This window comes from Ascaphus truei, chromosome 4, assembly GCF_040206685.1.
Source record: "Ascaphus truei isolate aAscTru1 chromosome 4, aAscTru1.hap1, whole genome shotgun sequence".
NCBI classification, from domain to species: Eukaryota; Metazoa; Chordata; class Amphibia; order Anura; family Ascaphidae; genus Ascaphus; species Ascaphus truei.
This window is the reverse complement of record NC_134486.1, coordinates 373,865,260-373,887,052: the sequence shown is the minus strand read 5'-3', so window position 1 is coordinate 373,887,052 and position 21,793 is coordinate 373,865,260.

Here is a 21,793-nt window from a genome sequence, read left to right as displayed (position 1 = left end):
ATGTAGTCTGATCCCAAACTACAAGTAACCGGATACTCAGGGAAGTACTGTGTCCCTGACTGCTACTATCACTAAGCAGGTAAAGTCCCTATCTAGGGGCTGTTCCCTGCAGTACCACAAGCTAGTGGTGTCTCAGGGCCTGTACTGGGGCCTAGGGGAATGTTCTAGCCTATGCAGTGGGTCACTGACCCCCAGCACTACACACCTCCTCTCCCCTTGCTCTCCCAGGACGCTCTGGCTAGCGTGGTCTCCGCTGCACACTTCCCTTTCCTCTCTGCCAGCAACTCAGCACCCTATTCGCTATCCCAGGACAGGTGACTATGCAAAGGCTCATGGGAATCGTAGTCCCAGCTGAGAGCCCCTTCCCTATTGGTCCTGCTTTGCGCGGTTTCCACTGCATATGCTCCAGCTCTCTGCCATGTCCGCCGCAACTCTCGGGCTCCTGCGCATGCGTGAACACTACCAACATGTCATCGCCCTACATCGGAGCTACCCAGTGCCCCTGGCGACTCGGCCGCCCACACAGCCCTCCCTGGCACACACAAACGTAAGAAGGGGTGACCGGAACCTCAGGGCTAAATCAGTAGTAGTCAGCATGGATTTATGAAGGATAGGTCATGCCAAACTAACCATATTTGTTTATTTGAGGAGGTAAGTAGGAATTTAGACCAGGGTAATGCAGTTGATGTGGTCTATTTAGATTTTGCAAAGGCTTTTAATACGGTTCCACACAAGAGGTTGGTGTACAAAATAAAGCAAATTGGACTTAGTAAACATATATGCACCTGGATTGAAAATTGGTTGAAGGATAGAAAACAGAGGGTTGTCATAAATGGAACTTTTTCAGGTTGGGCTAAAGTTGTGAGTGGAGTACCTCAGGGATCGGTACTGGGACCCCTGCTTTTTAACTTGTTTATTAAGGACCTTAAGGTTGGGATCGAGAGCAAAGTCTCCATCTTTGCTGATTATACTAAATTGTGTAAGGTAGTAGAATCAGAGCAGGATGTAATTTCTTTCCAGAAGGACTTGGAGAGACTGGAAACTTGGGCCGGTAAATGGCAGATGAGTTTTAATACAGATAAATGTAAGGTTATGCATTTGGGAAGCAAGAATAAACAGGCGACTTACAAATTAAATGGGGATAAATTGGGGAATCCTTGATGGAGAAGGATTTAGGATTGCTTGTAGACAGCAGGCTTAGCAATAGTGCCCGAAGTCATGCAGTAGCTGCAAAGGCAAACAAGATCTTATTTTGCATTAAATGGGCAATGGATGGAAGGGAAGTAAACATAATTATGCCCCTTTACAAAGCATTAGTGTAAGGAAGCAGGGTTCTCTCACCCACTCCTTACCTGTGTCGGGACTGCTCCTGCCCCCCCTTCCTCCTCTCAGCGTTACCCTTTCCGCTGCCGGGCTCCGTGTCAGCCGAAGCTCTCACACGCAGCCGCCATCTTGGCAGGGACACGCGCTGGACGGTCTTACACTGCGCGCGCTCCTGGTCATAATTTATACCACTGCACAGGCAGTTCAGCCATGCCCCCGGCACTCGCTCCAGCCATACCCACGCCCACCTGCTTCCCAGCTGATGCCCCTTCAACATCTCAGCGTGCACCTATCAGCTCATGCTCCATGGCACACCTCTGCTCCACCTACCTCTCTGATTTGTTCTCCCACCTTTATTACCCCAGTCCTTCCCTGGAGTCATTGCTCTGCATAGCCTCAGCTTACCTGGTGTGGATTCTCTCTCTGGCTTGTGTTTGTGATTCTTAGGTTTTGACTCGGCTTGGCTTACGTCTCCTCTCCTGGCTCTCGACCCCGGGATCCTCAACCCTACACTGTTTCCCTCCACCCTCGACCTCGGCTTGGCCTTCTACTATCCGGACCTCTCCTCTCCTCGACCCTCGGCATTGGCACCCAGTACAAATACTCTCACTCCGGATACGACAGGTACCACCACACCATACTAAGTCTCCTGGCCTGTCTACGCAAACTACCACACTCCGGACACGCTTCCTCTGCTGCAGGTGCATGTTACTATCGTCCCACCTCAGTACAGGGATGGGTCTGGTCTGCGGGCAGCATTATGCAGAGCCCAACCGACGCAGACCAGACCGACACAGATCAGCCCACGCTAGATCAAATCCTGTCGGCCCTGATTCTACAGAATCAAACCATGTCTACTTAAATCACTGAATTGACTCGACAGATAACCACTCTCTCCGGGAGCCTCCTCCTAGTACTGCTCCGCCGATCCAGCCTGAACCTGCGGGTGCTGCCGCTCCAGAGCCAAAGATTCCCGCACTTAAGCCCTACGATGGAGACCCTCAGGCCTGCCGTGGTTTTCTCAACCAGTGTGAGATCCAGTTTGAGATGGCTCCCCTGCAGTTCTCTTCAGGTCGTAAGAAGGTAGCTTATGTATATTCTCTTTTGACTGGTAATGCTTTGGCATGGGATTCCCCTATCTGGGAGTAACGGCATGAAATAATCCAAGATTATTCCCACTTCAGACAAGAGTTCCAACAGGTGTTCGACACTCCCGCACGTCAGGACAAAGCTTCCTCCTCTCTTCCTCATTTATCACAGGGACACAGCTCAGTGGCCAGATATGCCCTGGAATTTCGGACCCTAGTGGCGGAGACACGTTGGAACGACGAGGCACTTATCGCGTCTTCTGGCAAGGTTTAACAGATTCCGTGAAGGATGAACTTGCCGCTCAACCCAGGCCAGGAGTGTTGGAGGAGTTCATTTCTCAAGCTACTCGAGTAGATCAACGCCTCCAGGAACGATGCTTAGAATGTCAACGACCTCGCTTTGTACCATTTTGTGCCCCTTTTCCTAGGATCCCTTCATCTCCCAGACCGTCTTCTTCGGTGTTACCAGCGTTGGTACCATCCAAACCCATGCATTTAGGGGTGCAACAGATGCGTTCCCTGATACAACAACACAGCAGGAACTTAGGGCTCTGTTACTATTGCGGATCTCTGGAACACCTAATCAAGAGCAGTCCTCTCTATCCGGGAAACGACCACACTCAGTGAGTAGAACGGGGCTCTCCCTGGGTGCTATCTCTCCTCATCCCCTTCCCAAAGAGTGCCTTCCCAAGAAACTTAGGATTTCAGTTTCACTCTCGGGGCCCACTTTCCACACTTCTACTTCCGCCTTCATTGACTCCGGAGCAGGAGGGAACTTTGTGGACCAGAACTTTTCTGAACTAAATAACATTCCACTTACCAGTAAGAAAGTTCCCATTGGATTAGAGGGAATCGACGGGCGACCCCTGAACCCTGCATTCATCTCCCTAGAGACGGTTCCTTTCACCATGTCTTCACTCGACAGTCATACGGAGACCCTTACCTTGGACGTCATTCATTCTCCTGGGACTCCAGTTACCCTAGGTTTACCTTGGTTACAACAGCACAACCCATGTATTGACTGGAGGTCTTGCTCGCCTATCCAATGGAGATCAAATACGCCGGTCATTACCTCTCCTACACTCCACACATGAGTCTCTGTGCCACCTCTCTTGAGTTCAACCCTACTCCGATTTCTTGGATGTCATCAACAAGACCCAATCCGAAGTGCTGCCACCCACAGGCCTTACGACTGTCCTATCGACCTAATTCCAGGTGCTGTACTCCCCAAATCCAAATCGTATCCTCTCTCTCTCCCTGAGACTAAAGCTATGGACGAGTACATATGCAAGAACCTCAAGAAGGGATTTATACGAAACCCCTCTTCACCCGCTAGGGCTGGGTTCTTTTTCGTCAAGAAGGATAATAGACTTAGAGCCTGCAAAGATTACCGGGGCCTCAATCGAATCACCGTACTTCAGGATTCTTGGATCAAAATTCAATCAGTTCTCCGGAAGTCTGCCGAGAAGTTCAAGTTCCAGGCGGATTGACGTCGCCAAATACCCCCCAGATATAAACCCGGGGATAAAGTCTGGCTCTCTGCCAGAAACATCGGCTGAAGACTCCGACTCCCAAACTAGCTCCTAAATTCCTTGGCCCCTTCACTATACTGGAGCAAATCAATACTGTGGCTTTCCGTCTCCAGCTTCCTCTAGCCATGAGGATACCAAATGTGTTTCATACTTCTTTATTAAAGCCATTTGTGCGAAAAACTCTCTTTCCAGTTAAACTCCATAGACCCAATCCTGTGTCAGTCCAAGGACATGAAGAGCACGAGATCCAATCCATAGTTGACTCCCGCCTCTCCAAGGGGAGAGTCCAGTTTCTGGTACATTGGAAGGGCTACGGTCCTGAAGAGCGCACTTGGCTTCCTCATGGACACATCCACGCTCCGGTTCTTCGGGATCGTTTCCGCAAGAAGTTCCCGCTGAAACCTTGGAAGGATCGTCCTGGGGCCGACCCTCAAGGGGGGGCACTGTAAGGAAGCAGGGTTCTCTCACCCACTCCTTACCTGTGTCGGGGACTGCTCCTGCTCCCCCTTCCTCCTCTCAGCGTTACCCTATCCGCTGCCGGGCTCGTGTCAGCCGAAGCTCTCACACGCGGCCGCCATCTTGGCCGGGACACGCGTGGGACGGTCTTACACTGCGTGCGCTCCCGGCCATAATTTATTCACTGCACAGGCAGTTTAGCCACACTCCGGCACTTGCTCCAGCCATATTCACGCCCCCCTGCTTCCCAGCTGATGCCCCTTCAACATCTCAGCGTGCACCTATCAGCTCATGCTCCACGGCACACCTTTGCTCCACCTACTTCTCTGATTTGTTCTCCCACCTTTATTACCCCAGTCCTTCCCTGGAGTCATTGCTCTGCATTGCCTTAGCTTACCTGTTGTGGATTCTCTCTCTGGCTTGTGTTTGTGATTCTTAGGTTTTGACCCGGCTTGTGTTACGTCTCCTCTCCTGGTTCTCGACCCTGGCATCCTCACCACTACGCTGTTTCCCTCCACCCTCGACCTCGGCTTGGCCTTCTACTATCCGGACCTCTCCTCGAGCCTTGGCATTGGCACCCACTATGAATACTCTCACTCTGGATATGACAGGTACCACCATACCATACTAAGTCTCCTGGCCTGTCTACGCAAACTACCACACTCCGGACACGCTTCCTCTGCTGCAGGTGTGTGTTACTAACGTCCCACCTCAGTACAGGGATGGTTCTGGTCTGCGGGCAACACTACCGTGATAATTAGTAAGACCACACCTTGAATATGGAGTACAATTTTGGGCACCACTCCTTAGAAAAGACATTATGGAACTAGAGAGAGTGTAGAGGAGCAACCAAATTAATAAAGAGGATGGTCAATCTAACTTATGAGGAGAGGCTAGCTAAATTAGATGTATTTACATTAGAAAGAGGCATCCAAGAGGGGTTATGATAACTATATACAAATATAGTCTGGGACCGTACAGGGAGCTTTAAAAAGAACTATTAATCCCAAGGGCAGTACAAAGGACTCTGGGCCATCCCTTCAGTTTGGAGGAAAGGAGATTTCCCCAGCAATAAAGGAAATGGTTCTTTTTAGTAAGGGCAGTTAAAATGTGTAATTCATTACCCATGAAGACTGTGATGGCAGATACAATAGATTTGTTCAAAAAAAGGTTGACATCTTTTTAGAAAGTAAAGCTATACAGGGATGTACCAAATAAGTAAACATGGGAAGAATGTTGATCCAGGGAATAATCTGATTACCAATTTTTGGCGTCAGGAAGGAATTTATTTTTCCCCTTATGAGATATCATTGGATGATATGACACTGGGGTTTTTTTGTTTACCTTCCTCTGGATCAATAAGGAAGTATAGATATAGGATAGAGCACCTGTTGTCTAAATTTAGCATAGGTTGAACTTGATGGACGTACAGTATATCTTTTTTCAACCTCATCTACTATGTAACTATGTAACTATCTAAAGAAAACATTTAAAGAAAAAATAAATATCTTGTGGAAATAAAGATGAATAGGAAAGCTTCATGATGTGCCAGATAGAAAACAATACAAATGTTTACTCAAAACATTTAACAAAAAAAGAACGTTTTGTGCCGCAAGGGTATCATGTTTTAAATAAGCATTTGTATGTTTCTCTATTCAGCGCATCATGTAGGTTTTCTATTCATCGTGAATGACTTCAGCAAGATTGGGCAGGCTCTTGCTTTCCTCGGTTGGGTGCCACCACTAGTGTCTAAATATTGTCTTCATTTTCAGCTTTTACTTATATTTTTGCAAGTGAAAATAAAAGATTCAACTATTCTATTTAGCCGGATAGCCAATGTAGATGTTAATTATATGTAGCGAATTTCCTAACATATTATAAATGTAAGTACTATGGGGGTTATGCATGAAGCATCTGAGAAATGTGTGTAAAAAAGAGGAAACATTGTATGTGTATTTGCAGTTTTTTAATCCATCCGTGGGATGAAAATACTAACAAGCCAATGTACATAATTTTATACGTACAGTATGTGCATATGACTACTGCTCCTTAAAGGAGCAATGTCTCTTGCCATTTCTCTTGCCAAATCCAGATACAACTCAAGCCACTTAACCTAACGCAACTAATTTCCCAACCCACACGGAAACATCCTGAAATCTCCCATTCCATCAACCATTTTTTGCTTGACTGGATTCTCTCCTGTAGTCCCAGCAGAATCCAATCCTCAGGCATCCTTCCTGACATTTTCAGTGACCATGCAATAGTGTACTATGTAAGTTAAATCACACCACCCCAAACAAGCCCTAAAGTTCTCCTCACTATAATATTTAGAAACTTTAACCCACATCAATTTCTTGCTGATCTTACAAACTGCCCTTGATACAGAATCAACTTGATACCTGACACCGATTCTGCGCTTGATTATTTCCAAACAGAGTTCTTAAAATTTTTGTGGTACCCATGCTCCACTACACAGAATAAGAGTACGGGGGGGCCACCTACTGTTGGTAACAATCGATCTTATATTGCTCTATCATCTCAGGGATTCCATGTGGAAAAGCTACAAAGTAACTGCCACTACCAAGGATCTTAATAACTACAGATGCCCGTGGAATATGTGCACAAGGCAAACAAGACACGCAAAAGCACAATATTACACTGACAATCTTCACCAGAATCCATCCAATCCAACTAATTTCTGAAAAGTCATCAACAATATATTCCAGTCTTCTATCCATCAACAACCAAGTAATATCATTCAATGATTAATTTGTGGGGTGTGCTACTAACTTATTAGGGAAAAACAACCCAAACTACAAACATGAACCTCATTCTGTGAGTACTCATATAGACCCACCCTCTCCCAACACTGCCCACAATATTCAATTTGTCCCAGTATTTGAAGATGACATTACACAACTGCTCCTCAAATCAAAGCTAAGCAGCCAATGTAGACCTGGCCTACTGCAATCTAAGTTCCTAAGACTTGGAGCCCCATCCATTGCCAAATCACTTGCCTCTCTAATCAACTCTATTCTGTCTGCAGGCCATATCCCTAAGACCTGGAAAACTGCCAGAGTTGTCCCAATCTTCCAAAGTGAGGACAAAAACACTGTCTCAAACTACAGGTCAATCTCTCTTCTCCCAATACTAACCAAAGTCATGGTAAAATGTGTTCACTCCCAATTAAGTGATTATTATATCAAGACAAATTTACCTAGCCAATTCCAATCTGGCTTTCGCCCCAAACACTCCATGGTAACTACCCTCCTAAATGTTTGCAATGAGATCCAGTGTGGAATGTAACTGGGACAACTATTCCTAAATATTGCAAAGGCTTTAAATACTGTTGATCATGTTATCTTGCTAAACAAACTCCAGTGCTCTGGAATAAGGAAGCATGCTTTTAAACTGGTTTCATTCCTACCTATCAGGTAGATCCCAACATGTGTCTATCTCTGGCACTTAGTCCAACCCCTTAGATATCACCTGCAGTGTCCTGAATGGCTCTGTTCTGGGGCCCTTGCTCTTCTCAGTGTTCATCAATGATCTACCTACAGCTTAGAAGGGAGCTTCAATACACATGTATGCGGATGACACAATCTTATATGCACAGCCCTAGCCTCTCTGACCTTGAACACATACTGTACTTCAATCTGACTTTTTGAAACTTGAAAATTGGATTTCCCAAAACAAACAGTTTTTAAAGACTGACAAGACTATAACAATGGTATTTGGTACCAAGGCTACATTTTTAAACTACCAATGAGTGAGCTCCAGATCAGAACCAACTCTAATACCATCCTAGCCCCTGTTACTAGTTTCAAATATTTGGGTATATGGTTTGACTCCCATTTAACATTTCGGTGCACATTGATACCCTGACAATAAGGAATCGTGGATCACGTCCTCTGTGGCGTGTTCCCTGCTTACCTGCTGCAGCGCGCCTCCCCGGTCTGGTTACATGGCACGCATGCACCCGCAGCTCTTCACACTGTGCCACGGAGCCTGGCTCCACACCCCGGTCGCATCACACGTCTGTCACGCGCGGCGTACATACGTGATGTTGTACACCGCTCCCCAGCTGCGTGGCAAGTACTCCCAATGCCCACTTGTCTCCTGCTGCCTATCCCTGCCTCCGCAGAGGCCGTGCCTCGCTCTGCCACCTGCCTCATCGGTTTCTGTTTCCTTTAAAAGAATTTCACTTTCCCGTTCACCTTGCAGAGCATAACCTGTGTAGCCTTGTGTTCCTGCGTTTGCTGTGCTTTGCCTTGTGCCTTGTTGCTGTCTCTCTGTTGCTTTCTTGTGTACTGACCCGGCTTGATTATAGGACCCCCTCTGGATAAAGACCCCCTTCTTGACTATTGGACCCGCTCTGGATAACGACCCCGGCTTGCCTCTGACTACCCGCACCTCTCCATCCCTGATCACGGCTTACAGACATGCTACCAATCTCCCGGCTCCAACCCCTGACCGCGGCACAACGAACTCCGACTATCCCACTGGCTCCGCCCCCGGACTCCGGCAAGTATCTGAACTAACCCGATCTCTCCAATCCAGATCCCAGCTACGCTGACAGTCATCCCTCCAGGCATGCCTCCGCTGCTGCGGGTGCGCAGTTTCATACTTTCCCACCTCAGTACCGGGGTCCCACCTTGTTCGTGGTGAGCGCAAGCGTTACACTGACATCCAAAACCTATGCCAAACTAGGTGTACTTTATAGGAACAAATCCTTCCTAAGTCTGCCGGTCAGAAAGCGCATTGCTCTGCAAATGCTAATGCTACTTATAGACTATGGGGTCATAGTACACGACTCAGCACCCTAAACTCACCTTTGCAAACTTGATACACTCTACAATTCAATATGCTCCTCCAAGGCAACTACAACACATACAGTATCAATGTGAAATGCTCAAAGAACTAGATTGGTCATCACTTGAGTCTAGGTGCAAATTTAATCTTTCCTGTCTTGCCTTCAAATACTTTCTGGGCAAGCTGCCCACCTGTATCCAAGAAGCAGGGAAGCGGGGGAATGCAACCAAAGTAGAGAGAAAAACTGACATAGAACAGTATTGCAGGGATAACTGGATGCTCAGCAAGTGTTAGACCTTCAAAGTTTATACTCACAAACCAGAAGAGTAATTGGGCATATACAAAACTGTGGCAAATGTGCATGGAAATGGTGTACACTTGTTCCAGTGATCTCAGAGTTAAAAAAAACCCATAATAATGCAGATTGTACTGAAAAAAAGGCTATTTTATGTGCAAATAAGAAACCCTCCAAATTTGGCTTACATCAATTAAATTCTTTAAAACATTAGTAATGTAGGATCACCGTGACTCCCGCGGGTCGGGAGTTATTAGGCATTCTAAAATACTTTCATTTTACATCATTATAATGTTACAGGTAGATAACACAACAATTTACAGTATGTTGTAATGAAGATTATTTCATAATTTATATAGGATTCAATGGTGCAGAAGCATTGTCTGTAATCCGGGGTTTACTTACTCCTACTGGATTCACAGGGGGTGATTCACTAAGCTCCTATTATGTGCGCTAAAATGGGAAAAATTAGCTCGGGCGCAAAAGGGTGAAGCCATATGCGCTATTCACTAAGGCTGATCGGCGCGTTTTCGGCCTGCATGCCAAAAAGGGCCATATCGCGCGAGCACCTTCTTCCCCCCCTGATATCGTGCTTAAAGTTATATAGCACGATAACTGTTATAAACAAAGCAGCCTGTAAGAACTGCATGGAGACGCTGCGTCACAATGCACGGCTCTTACAGGCGATCGTGCTGTACAAATATGATTTTTAATAATAGTGTAGATTAGCAGGAGGTCTCCTGAGCTGAACCGCATTGGTTTCAGCCTCGGGACCCCCTACTTCAGGAGAAACAGGCCCCGTTATGGGGTGCCTGTATCCCCTGCAGAATTTAAATGTCCTGGTCACGTGACGCGGGAGTTTTACAAGTGCAGGGGATACCGGCTTAGTGAATCTCAAGTACTGGCAAAAATCAGCGCATTTGCCTGATCGGGCGCATTTTGCACCGAGGACTGAAAAAAGGCCTTTTAAGAGCGATAAAGCGCAGTTATCACTGCTTAGTGAATCGCACTGCAGACTTTATCAGACTTAAAGGGTACTTTGCGCTCTTAAAGCCACTTATCGGAGTTTAGTGAATCACCCCCCATAGTGAGTTATTTAAAGCAGCAGTCAAGCAATATCCTACATGTGTGTTTTTTTTTAATAAATCAGTTCTGTACTATGAGAAAATACTTGTAGCATTTAAACAAAAATGTTATAAAGACATTTTTAATGTTCCTAAGACCTAGGCCATGGTTAATCCTGGCGAGCGGAGGCACGCTGAGGCTGAGGGAAAGCGGGTGCTTTCCCTGGCCTTAGACAGCGCGCTGTCCGGGGCTGTCGGCGGGCGGGCCAGTGACATCACGGAGCTGGTTCGCCCTCATTTCCCTAACACCTACGCTTCCGCGCGCTTGCGGAAGCGTAGGCGAGCCCCTACTAAAGCCGCTCTCATTGCGGCTGTAGGGCTCAGTGCCGAGCGGAAACGCGCCTCAGTGCGCCTCCGCCTGCAAGCACTATCCATGGACACGGCCTTATGTAGGAAGCATTTCCAAAGTGACAGCCCCTTCCCCTTCTGATAGCCTCTGGTTCTTGAGACCCACCCTCTCTCTAGCAGTGCACCAATTGTATCTTGTTACTGCCCAGTCAATCATATTCAGCACTACATTGCCCAGAATGATGTGCAAGAAGGGAATTAAATAACCCGGAGCAAGCGATTGATTACAGGAGAACGGATTGATCTGCAGTTTAGCTAATCCCTTGTCAGTGTGCAGATTGTATTGATGCACATATTGAATAGGGAAAATAAACATTTAATTTTTTGTAAAAGGGCAGCTTGAACTACAGCTTTAATTGTTTTTTAAAGCCCTACATGTTATCGTTTGTTCCAATTAAATCTATTTTTAACTAAACACATTAATCATCCACTTGGGTGAGAGAGTGCTATAAATTGGGATTCTTTCTCTTTAGTTGTTACGTTATTCATTATTCAATTAGCACCATCATCCTTTTCTTGCATCATTATTAAGATGAAGCGGGGCTCCCTCTCAAGTTTAGCTTGCAAACAAACCAAACTATCTACTTTCAAAAATAAAACAAATCCACGGTTATTGTAGGAATCTGTGTTAACTTTGCATTCAGTCCCCAGACAAACAAACTGGAAAGAAGCTTATAAAGGAGCACAGGAAATGCAAGACATATGTAACAAACCAGTGAACATGTTATTGATTTGTTTCCCTGGCTGGTGTGGTCCTGGAATTGGGTAGGTCCTCTAGAGATACAAGCTAAAGAAACAAGTTCAGTACAGAACATGAAAATGAACTTACATTCATCTTCCTTATTTTGCTAGCACCACATTCTCTAAATCCCATGCCAGTAAGATTTTGGATCAGTCCTTGAATTCTTTGGGATTCTTTAGGGGGTAGATGTCAGAACTAGCCAAGAATATAAGTGGAAACTGATGACAGAATGAGACATTAATCAGCTCTGCAGTATGTTCTACCCAGCAGGTTTCTTCAAATAAATCAAAGGACAGCAAATCTAGATGGGGATTTAACCATTAGAGTAAAATTATTTACTGTGGTCTTCAGCTTTTTCATGTGATAAATGTAACATTTAATTCATTCTAACAAGTCAGAAGTAGAACTGCATAAATAAACTCAAACTTAATATCTGCAACTGAATTTTATATATCCAGATATGCATGCAGTTTTCATATATTTGTGCGTACAGTATGTGTTTTGAAAGCTAAATACAGTAATTAGCAAAGTTTGACTTTTTGGAGACATTGGCTAGAGGCATCAAACTACGATATGGCAAATTGGAGGTAGTATTGCACCGAAAAAATGTGTTAATTTTAAGGTGCAAGTGACCACAAAAAATAACAATTTTTTTATAACAGTGATATAGAAGTGTTAAAATGACATAACTCACAACATTAATTACAGAAAAGGATGTAGACATGAGTCATCAAACAGTGATGACCTTTAATAAGTAATTTCTTGATTTAAATACCACAAAGTATTATCAACTGATTCAGGGTGGCAACAACAGTGCCTTACTGCCTATATATAACCACACATTGCTCTTACTCTCTCTAATGCTGACTAACATGGATGGGTTATACCTTTCGGGGTATAGATAAACACAGTGACAAGCAATGATTTTTTAGGTAAATGTTGTTGTTTTTTTCATTGCAATGTACTGTATTGTATTTTTTATGTGTTTTTTTTTTTTCCGGTTGCTCATTGACTGCCAATGTGTTTATCTAAGCCCCTTTAAGGCTATAGATATGCACAGTGACAAGCAATGTATTTTGTTGTTTTTATTAAATTGCTATGTATTGTATTTTTTGTGCTTGTTGTGGGCATAGTTGTGGGCATAGTTGTGGGCATAGTTTACCACTGTGCCAATCAATTGGTATATTTTATTTATTTTTAAATGTCATGTGTTTTATTTTGTGCCTGTTTATTTTTTAGTTTGCCCATTCATTGCCATAGTCGCAAACCATGCCCATATTAAATGAGCATTTTGGATCACCACGCTGAGGAAGATCCCCCTGTGGGATCGAAACGTTGGAGTTATGTGCTGTATTTAATACATTCATTTTCATTCACCTGAGTGCTGTCTCCTTTTTGCTGCTATGCGGTAATGTATATGTAACGGATTTTCTGGCCTAGCCTTACCCACCCAATCTCACATTGGCCCCTGTGGTCTAACCATTCCCCATTACATGGTCGTGTATGGTGGTGCACCTGTTGGCAACAGAACACCTGAGTCTCCCGCATGATGTTGTGTGGGGATTGCCAACCCAGACAGGCAGCTGAGGTAGTGGGCATGAGTCCTACCTATATCCAGTGCAGCGCCTCCACCTCATCAGGGTCCCTGCGTCCGCAAGGGTATGGTTCTGATAAGAAACTCCTCCGTGGTGCATTCCTCTGCAGAGTAATTCCAGACTCACACATGAGGGTGACTTTAATCAAGGTCATCTTTATTGTTGCTTGGTGTATGGGCCAGCTGCCCCTCACAGCTGGCAGCTCAGCCGCACATCTTGCCGTACTGTCCCTTAGAAAGGTACGCCCTCCCAATGGAGTGGGATCCCCTCTCCCCTCAGGGAGATCACCCCTGTTCCAGGTCCCTGGACACAGTGTGGTCTTGTCAGGCTTGATGCTGCTTGACTTAGAAATGGGCCACTAGTTACTGCACTAGTGGACCCCTCCCTCACAAGTCTCAACCCAGACTTATTCCTTCCTCCAACCACTAACTTTTGGCAGTGCTGTGCCTTATATGCTTCAGGAACTGGCACAGCTCTGATGTCACTAACGATGGACATCTTGTAAGACTGTGGTTCTTCCATCTTCGAGATCGGGGGTTTCCCAGAACCAAGTGCAGCTACCGGATGGTGGTGATTACAGGCCCGACACAGTTTATTCTACCATTTGCCCGTTTTGTGCCCCTTATGAACGGGGCTTATTCCGGCTGGCGCCAAAACAGAGCCGCGAGCGAGCCGCATCTTGCCGCATCTTCCCCTTCCCGCGCGTTTAATTAAAATGCCCCCCTCCCCTTCCCCGAACCCCTGGCTGCTCCCCCTGGCTTGCGCAAAGCTGCGCGCAGCGTCCCCCGCGTCCCCCTTACCCCTGCTGCCTCTGCAGCCTTCGGGGATGCCGGGGAACCCTGGACCGTGTGACCGGCGCCAGAGTGACGCGCGGCACGCACCAGGGAAAGCCCCAAACGAGCCGCCGGCTTGCCGTCGGTTACCCCACACCACGGCTACGGCCGAGCTCAAATAAACTCTGCCGCCACTGTATGATCACGAAATGCTTTTATACTTGTACCCTTGTGAGTGCATTTTCCCCCCACCTTCCCCCCCTTCCCCTTAATAAATATACGGTTTTATACTATGGGGCGTGAGCTCTCTCCTCTCTACTTTCTGCAGATTTCCTATGGACGTGGTTAGTCCTTTTGAGAGCAGCCGGAGACCCCTTGCACCAGCATCTATCTACATTATTGGACTATTACTCTGAGGACTGGTTTATACCCTCTTCTTTGCTTTTTTTGCTTTTTTATTTATCACTGTTATTTACATTGTATGTAATTTTAGGTTATTCACAGGTTATTCTTTCACTTATTTATGTTTTCACTTGGTTGTATTGCTTGCACAGGCACTTAGTTAGTATATTTGTCACATCATATATTTAGTACATTTATCATTAACTATATTATAATATATTTTATTATATATATTTTATTTTCAGTTAACACTGGGTACTTAATATTTAATATTTTATTCATATATTCCCACTTATATATATACCTTCACTAGGCACTACTTTATTGCTTTTTTATTTGTCTTTATATATATATAGTAAGTACACACATATATACATATACAGTACATACACATATGTGAATATTTTGCATGTTTTTTGGTGTGCCGTATCCCTTTGTGTTTTATATATATATATATATATATATATATATATATATATAAAACACAAAGGGATACGTCACACCAAAAAACATGCAAAATATTCACATATGTGTATGTACTGTATATGTATATATGTGTGTACTTATATATATATTAGCCCCTGAGGAAGACTGTAAAGTTGAAACGTGTGTAGGGTGAAGTTATGCACTACTAAAGGACACTTTGTTGGAGGCATTCAAATTGGAGACTTCATCATTCAGCCCAGTGGATACTGATCGGCCAGAAGCAGAAGCTGCTGCTGTTTGGAGTGCTGTCTGTCCAATTGACCCAGGGTGGTCTGAATGCTAACCACAAAGACACTTATGTAAGTGCAATACTTTGTGTTTTTTTAATAATAAAGCAATATTACACTATTTTTGCTTTTCTCCTTGTATATGCGGATTTCCCCTCCCCCTTATGGAATATTGCCTGTGTTGATCTGGAGTACCTGTCTGGATGCAATCAAAGTTGGTCACCTGTATTGATTTGGAGTACCTGTCTGGATGTAACTAAAGATGGGCACTTCTAATAACCACACTGCCTGAATATCACGTTAAACACGTGAGTGTAAAATCTGCAGAGTCTACAATATGAATTCTATTTCTCTGAAAAAAACAATATTGCACTATTTTGTGTTTTCATTTCTTTCATGTCCTGATGTAATTTGCGCACCTGCTGTTCTTCATCGTTTTCTGTTTTGATTGGGATTGAGTCCTATCTCAGGAGCTGCACTTTTTTAAGGATAGTATATTTTGTTTCTTTGTTAGTGTTGTTATTTTCGCTTATTTTTTTTTTATCACTAATTTATATTATATATGTATATTTATATATTTGGGTCTCATCAGTAATGCTAGGTAAGTTTCACCACTGGGACGGTAGGGGGGTAACCAGGCTCTCAAATAAAGATTTAAGCTCGTTTGGTTACACCTGGTCCGTATTAAGGGTTCAAGGGTGTCAGCTCTTGTTCCCAGTAACTGTAACTGCATAACCTGTACTTTGCAGTAATAAAGAATGGTATGGGTTTTTGCCTTTCCAGGGATGCCAGCAAGCAGGGATTGCTAGGGTATGAGTTTCAAGGGGGGTTTTGTGGATAAACTGTTGTCAGAATGTGCCTAGGTAGTTGGGGTCCGGAGTTGTCGGTTCCCCTCGAAATGTACCCAAGAGTCATGCTTGGTTCTCGGTTACATATAGGCACATTGTCCCGGCAATATCTTACCTTGAAAACGCTTGCGTGACTCACCGCTAGGGTTCCCTGCTTCAGCACAGCCCGTAGAGGTAAATGGGGGAAAGGGATGCCAAGTGTCCCAGCAACTATGAGGGGTCCCTAGGTTAAGAAGGATACCCAGTTAATGCCCAGGTAGCCCAGAACCAGAGCCCCCCAGCATCCTCATCCCCCTCTGTACTGCTGTGGATGTACAGCCCCCCATCCCTAATTCTCACCTTCCTTATCTCTGTTTTAACACCCTTCCACCCTTCCCTTCCAGAACCCTCTGTTCTTCCTTCTTCCTTTTTTTTTCTTTTCCAATCCCTGACTAATTTGTAGAAACCTTTGTATATCAGTATTGCTGACCTGAGGAAGAGAGGAAAACTCTCGAAAGCTTGTCCTATGACATAAATTGTTAGTTCAAATACAAAAAGTATCACCTAATACTAAATAACTAATTTATTCTGCACTATCGCAACTGAACTAACACGTGTATATATATATATATATATATATATATATGTGTAACCCTTTTATCATAACCAGCTTCCCTGAGTGAGATGGGGGTACACTCCTTCTTGGCTATTTCCATGTGGTCTTGGTGCTGTGACCTGCTGGCAACAGGAGGGCTGAGGGCTGCGTGGTGGTGTGGGGAGAGCCAGGACAGGGAACAGGGGGAAACAGATTACCTTGATCTCTCTCTTGATGGTGCAGTGCCTCCAGCCAGCGAGGATCCCCTGTGGATCTTCAGGGGATGGACCCCCACTGACACTCCTTCATACCAGAGACAGGAACTCACACAGCAATGTATTTTCTGTTTTATTCATCAGGCAGCTCCAGTACAGAGAATGCAGTCTTCAATGATCTCTAACTGCTTAGATGGCTCTTTAGATCAGATCCCTGTCTAAAAAGTATAATTCCTCTCCCTTACCCATCTCAGCATGGGAGGAGAAGGGGGAGACTTTCTTTGCCTGTCTGACTTCTTTTTCAGATCTCAACTCACCAAGCAACTAATTTTGGAGGCATGTCTCAATTTGAACATCCATGGGGAGTGTCTCTAACTATGACTCATTACAAGCCAGAGCCGGATACAGATTGGCCCACACACATCAAGGGACATTTCAATCAATATCAACTCCTTACATTGACATCCTCAGAGTTGCCAAGCCTGCCCTTGAATACTGGCACATTATTCAAGGCTGGAATACACACACACAGGCTTAATAAAGGATTTAACCTTTCCACTGCCTGCACTAACAGAGGAAAGGCCCAGAAACAGAAGTAACTGTATATGTATATGTATATGTATGTATGTATGTATATATATATATATATATATATATATATATATATACAGTGTTCGACAAATCACCCAAAAATCTACTCGCCCAACCAAAAAATCTACTCGCCACCTAGTCCCGCCCCCAACCCCGCCCCTAGTCCCGCCCCCAGTCCCGCCCCCAGTCCCGCCCCCAACCCCGCTTTAAAATAAAATAGAAAAATAAAATACAGTTAATAAATTCCTAGTCAGAACAACATTCGTTTTTGACATAAATGTATTTATTGTATTACATTATACTACAATTAGTCCTTGTTATGTGTGTGTGTGTCCTTAACCAGTGTCTGGACGTCCCCGCTTCACAATATCTAAAGCAGTAATCCCGCCTGGGATCTTACCTGATCCGCAGTCCCTCAATGTCCAGGTACCCTCATTCCCGCAATGTTATACATTAGAGGGGAGGTGTTTATTACCTGTCTTCTGGGTTAGGGGGGGTTCCGATGTCTTCCGTGTGAAGCTTGAGTCAGATTTGGAAGAAAGCAGTATAGGTTATTTCGGTGTAGTATAGGGCAGTTAAGATATATAGGGTAAATAAGAGATCCAGTAACACAGTGTGACACAGAAACAGAGAGGGGTGAGAGAGAGAGAGAGGGGGAGAGAGAGAGAGAGAGAGAGAGAGAGAGAGAGAGGGGGGGGGTGAGAGAGAGGGGGGGGTGAGAGAGAGAGGTGAGAGAGAGAGGTGAGAGAGAAAGGGGGGTGAGAGAGAGACAGGGGGGGGTGAGAGAGAGACAGGGGGGGTGAGAGAGAGACAGGGGGGGGGGGGTGAGAGGGAGAGAGGGGGTGAGAGAGAGAGGGGGTGAGAGACAGAGGGGTTGAGAGACAGAGGGGTTGAGAGACAGAGGGGGTGAGAGACAGAGGGGTTGATTGGGTTGGGTGGCAGGGTGATTGAGTGCATCTCCCATCTTTCTCTCCCCCCCCTGCATCTCCCATCTTTCTCCCCCCCCCCTGCATCTCCCATCTCTTTCTCTCCCCCCCCTGCATCTCCCATCTCTTTCTCCCCCCCCCCTGCATCTCCCATCTCTCTCCCCCCCTGCATCTCCCATCTCTCTCTCCCCCCTGCATCTCTCATCTCTCTCCCCCCCTGCATCTCCCATCTCTCTCCCCCCCCTGCATCTCCCATCTCTCTCCCCCCCTGCATCTCCCATCTCTCTCCCCCCCTGCATCTCTCATCTCTCTCCCCCCCTGCATCTCTCATCTCTCTCCCCCCCTGCATCTCCCATCTCTCTCCCCCCTGCATGTCCCATCTCTCTCCCCCCCTGCATCTCCCATCTCTCTCCCCCCCTGCATCTCCCATCTCTCTCCCCCCTGCATCTCCCATCTCTCTCCCCCCTGCATCTCCCATCTCTCTCTCCCCCCCCTGCATCTCCCATCTCTCTCCCCCCCTGCATCTCCCATCTCTCTCCCCCCCCTGCATCTCCCATCTCTCTCCCCCCCTGCATCTCCCATCTCTCTCCCCCCCTGCATCTCCCATCTCTCTCCCCCCCCTGCATCTCCCATCTCTCTCCCCCCCTGAATCTCCCATCTCTCTCCCCCTGCATCTCCCATCTCTCTCCCCCCATGCATCTCCCATCTCTCTCCCCCCCTGCATCTCCCATCTCTCTCCCCCCCCTGCATCTCCCATCCACCCCCCCTCTGCATCTCCCATACGCCCCCCCCTCTGCATCTCCCATCCGCCCCCCCTCTGCATCTCCCATCCGCCCCCCCTCTGCATCTCCCATCCGCCCCCCTCTGCATCTCCCATCCGCCCCCCCTCTGCATCTCCCATCCGCCCCCCTCTGTATCTCCCATCTCCCCCCCTGCATCTCCCATCTCTCTCCCCCCCTGCATCTCCCATCTCTCTCCCCCCCTGCATCTCCCATCCACCCCCCCTCTGCATCTCCCATCTTCCCCCCTCTGCATCTCCCATCTCCCCCCCTCTGCATCTCCCATCCGCCCCCCCTCTGCATCTCCCATCGCCCCCCCTCTGCATCTCCCATCTCCCCCCTCTGCATCCTACCTCAGGTAGCTGCGGGTTCAGCAGAGGCGGCTGGTTCGGCGGAGGTGCCTGGAGAAGTAGTGCCGGGAACCAGAAGGAGGGCCGAGGAGCCGGAGTGAGGCAGAACCGGGGAGCCGAGGGAAGAGGATCCGGGGGAGGGAAGGCAGGGGATAGCGGGAAGCCACGTGGCCGTGCCCTGTGACTGTTTTTTTTTTTTTTTGTCAAAGACCCGCCTCCGGCATCCCATCCAATCCCCTGCGGCCCGGCATTTTAAAGACCCGCCCCCGGCATCCGTCCAGGCGGTCCACGTGCGGTCGGCGGCCATCTTGGGAGCCTCAGGGGATCTCGGTCGTTGATCGAGAGGAATTATTTATTTATTTTAAAAATTGAAAATTTTGGCGCGAGCAGGGGAAAATGAATAGAGACGCAGAACGACTCGCCAGTGGCCTAAATCTACTCGCTACGGGCGTGTGATTAACATTAATTGTTGAACACTGTATATATATATATATATATATATATATATATATATATATATATATATATATATATATATATATATATACACACACATTTTCTAGGTTAATACTTACACCTAGCTCAGTGTCCAACTCCAAAAATTGATGTCTGCGCTTCAGCTAAACATGACACATGCATAACAAATGTATAGAAATAACCATTTTTAAAGTGTAAATGTCATATCTTCAGATAAAGGATAAACGTTTAACCCACCTGCATATGAATGCCCTGAGGTCTATTACGGCTCCAATAAAGCAGATGTTTGCTGATTTGTTGATGATCAAGTACACAAAGTTAGTAAAAGAGTGGAAAATGAAACACAAGAGCGCACCAAGGGTCAAGATTTAATAAAAACAAATAAATAATAACAGTAAAAACTTACATATGGGGGTAAGTATATCCAGTAGAACAGTGCAGGGGAAACAGTCCTGGTGGTGGCCTGGATGGTTGCTCGCTTTTGGCGAAAGCCCTACAGTGCAATTGGAGATTAGCCGACTGGTGTACTAAGCCTCAGCAGTCCCATCAACATCTAGAGACTGTCCGTGAACCGGAGTAAGTTTTTTCTGGGAACCGGCGTATGAGGCGGGCAACCATCCACGGGTCCTGCGAGAAGCCGCAACCCGGAAGGAAGAACAACGTGGTGCCGAGCCAGGCAGCCCCAGCGCGCGGGTCTACCTCGTAAGCCTCAGCACCATCTCCCTGTGCCCGGGCCACCACCAGGACTGTTTCCCCTGCACTGTTCTACTGGATATACTTACCCCCATATGTAAGTTTTTACTGTTATTATTTATTTGTTTTTATTAAATCTTGACCCTTGGTGCGCTCTTGTGTTTCATTTTCTGCTGCTGCCCGGCGGTTGGAGCCATCCTGCGACGGGACTTGTGGAGGAGGGGTGCCTTCACACCACATCAGCTGCAAAAGGGAAGAGTTGGTCTATTCCAAGATCGTGTTAGGAAGCAAGAGCGCGGTTTGACTTTATCATCTTTAGTAAAAGAGTGCTGTACAATTTCACTACCATCAAACCCACAAGGATGTGTTCCTGTTAAATAATATCAACCTTGTTGTTCAACAAAATCACCTTAATGTGTATACTAGAGACACGAATTAGCAGCTTCATCCCCAACACCTGCGACCTCATGCATGTTTTTGCTTAATACAACAACATCCAGAGGGAAGATTTTCAATATCTGCTCGCTTATATACTCCATTCAACACTATAAACCTGGAAATGTAATTACCCCAAAAAAGAAAATCATTAACAATCAATTGTTAATTCATATAAGTTTTTTTTTTCTACATTCATTCGAAAAAGGAAATATACAGACACACCTCATTTAAACTATAATGGCGAATGCACTAAGTATAGTAGATATATCCATTTGACTTCTGTCTCTTCTCATTTAAACATTAAATTACCCCTCAGGTATTTCCAATTTAACCTGATTTATGGCAAAAATCTCAATTTATTACAATTACTGTCATGGTTGTAATAAAAATGTTTTGATACAGGAGTCTTTGTAGCTGCCTTCTTACTGTGGATATCCCTGAGGTGTTAAATCATAAATCAAACGACAAGAGGGTTTCAAAACATAAATCATATCTTTACTTTTTAATTCAAGATTTGTCTAAATAGTATAATATTATTTATCTTAGCTTTTGTGGTCAAGATAGCAGGGAACTTGAGGAACCGGTAAGTATATAGAGAAAAGCACAAACAAAAATATAGTGCAATATTGAAATATAATGGAAGCTGATGCAGTATGTTGAATAGGTCTCCCCAAGGGTGTGCACTCACAATTTCCATTA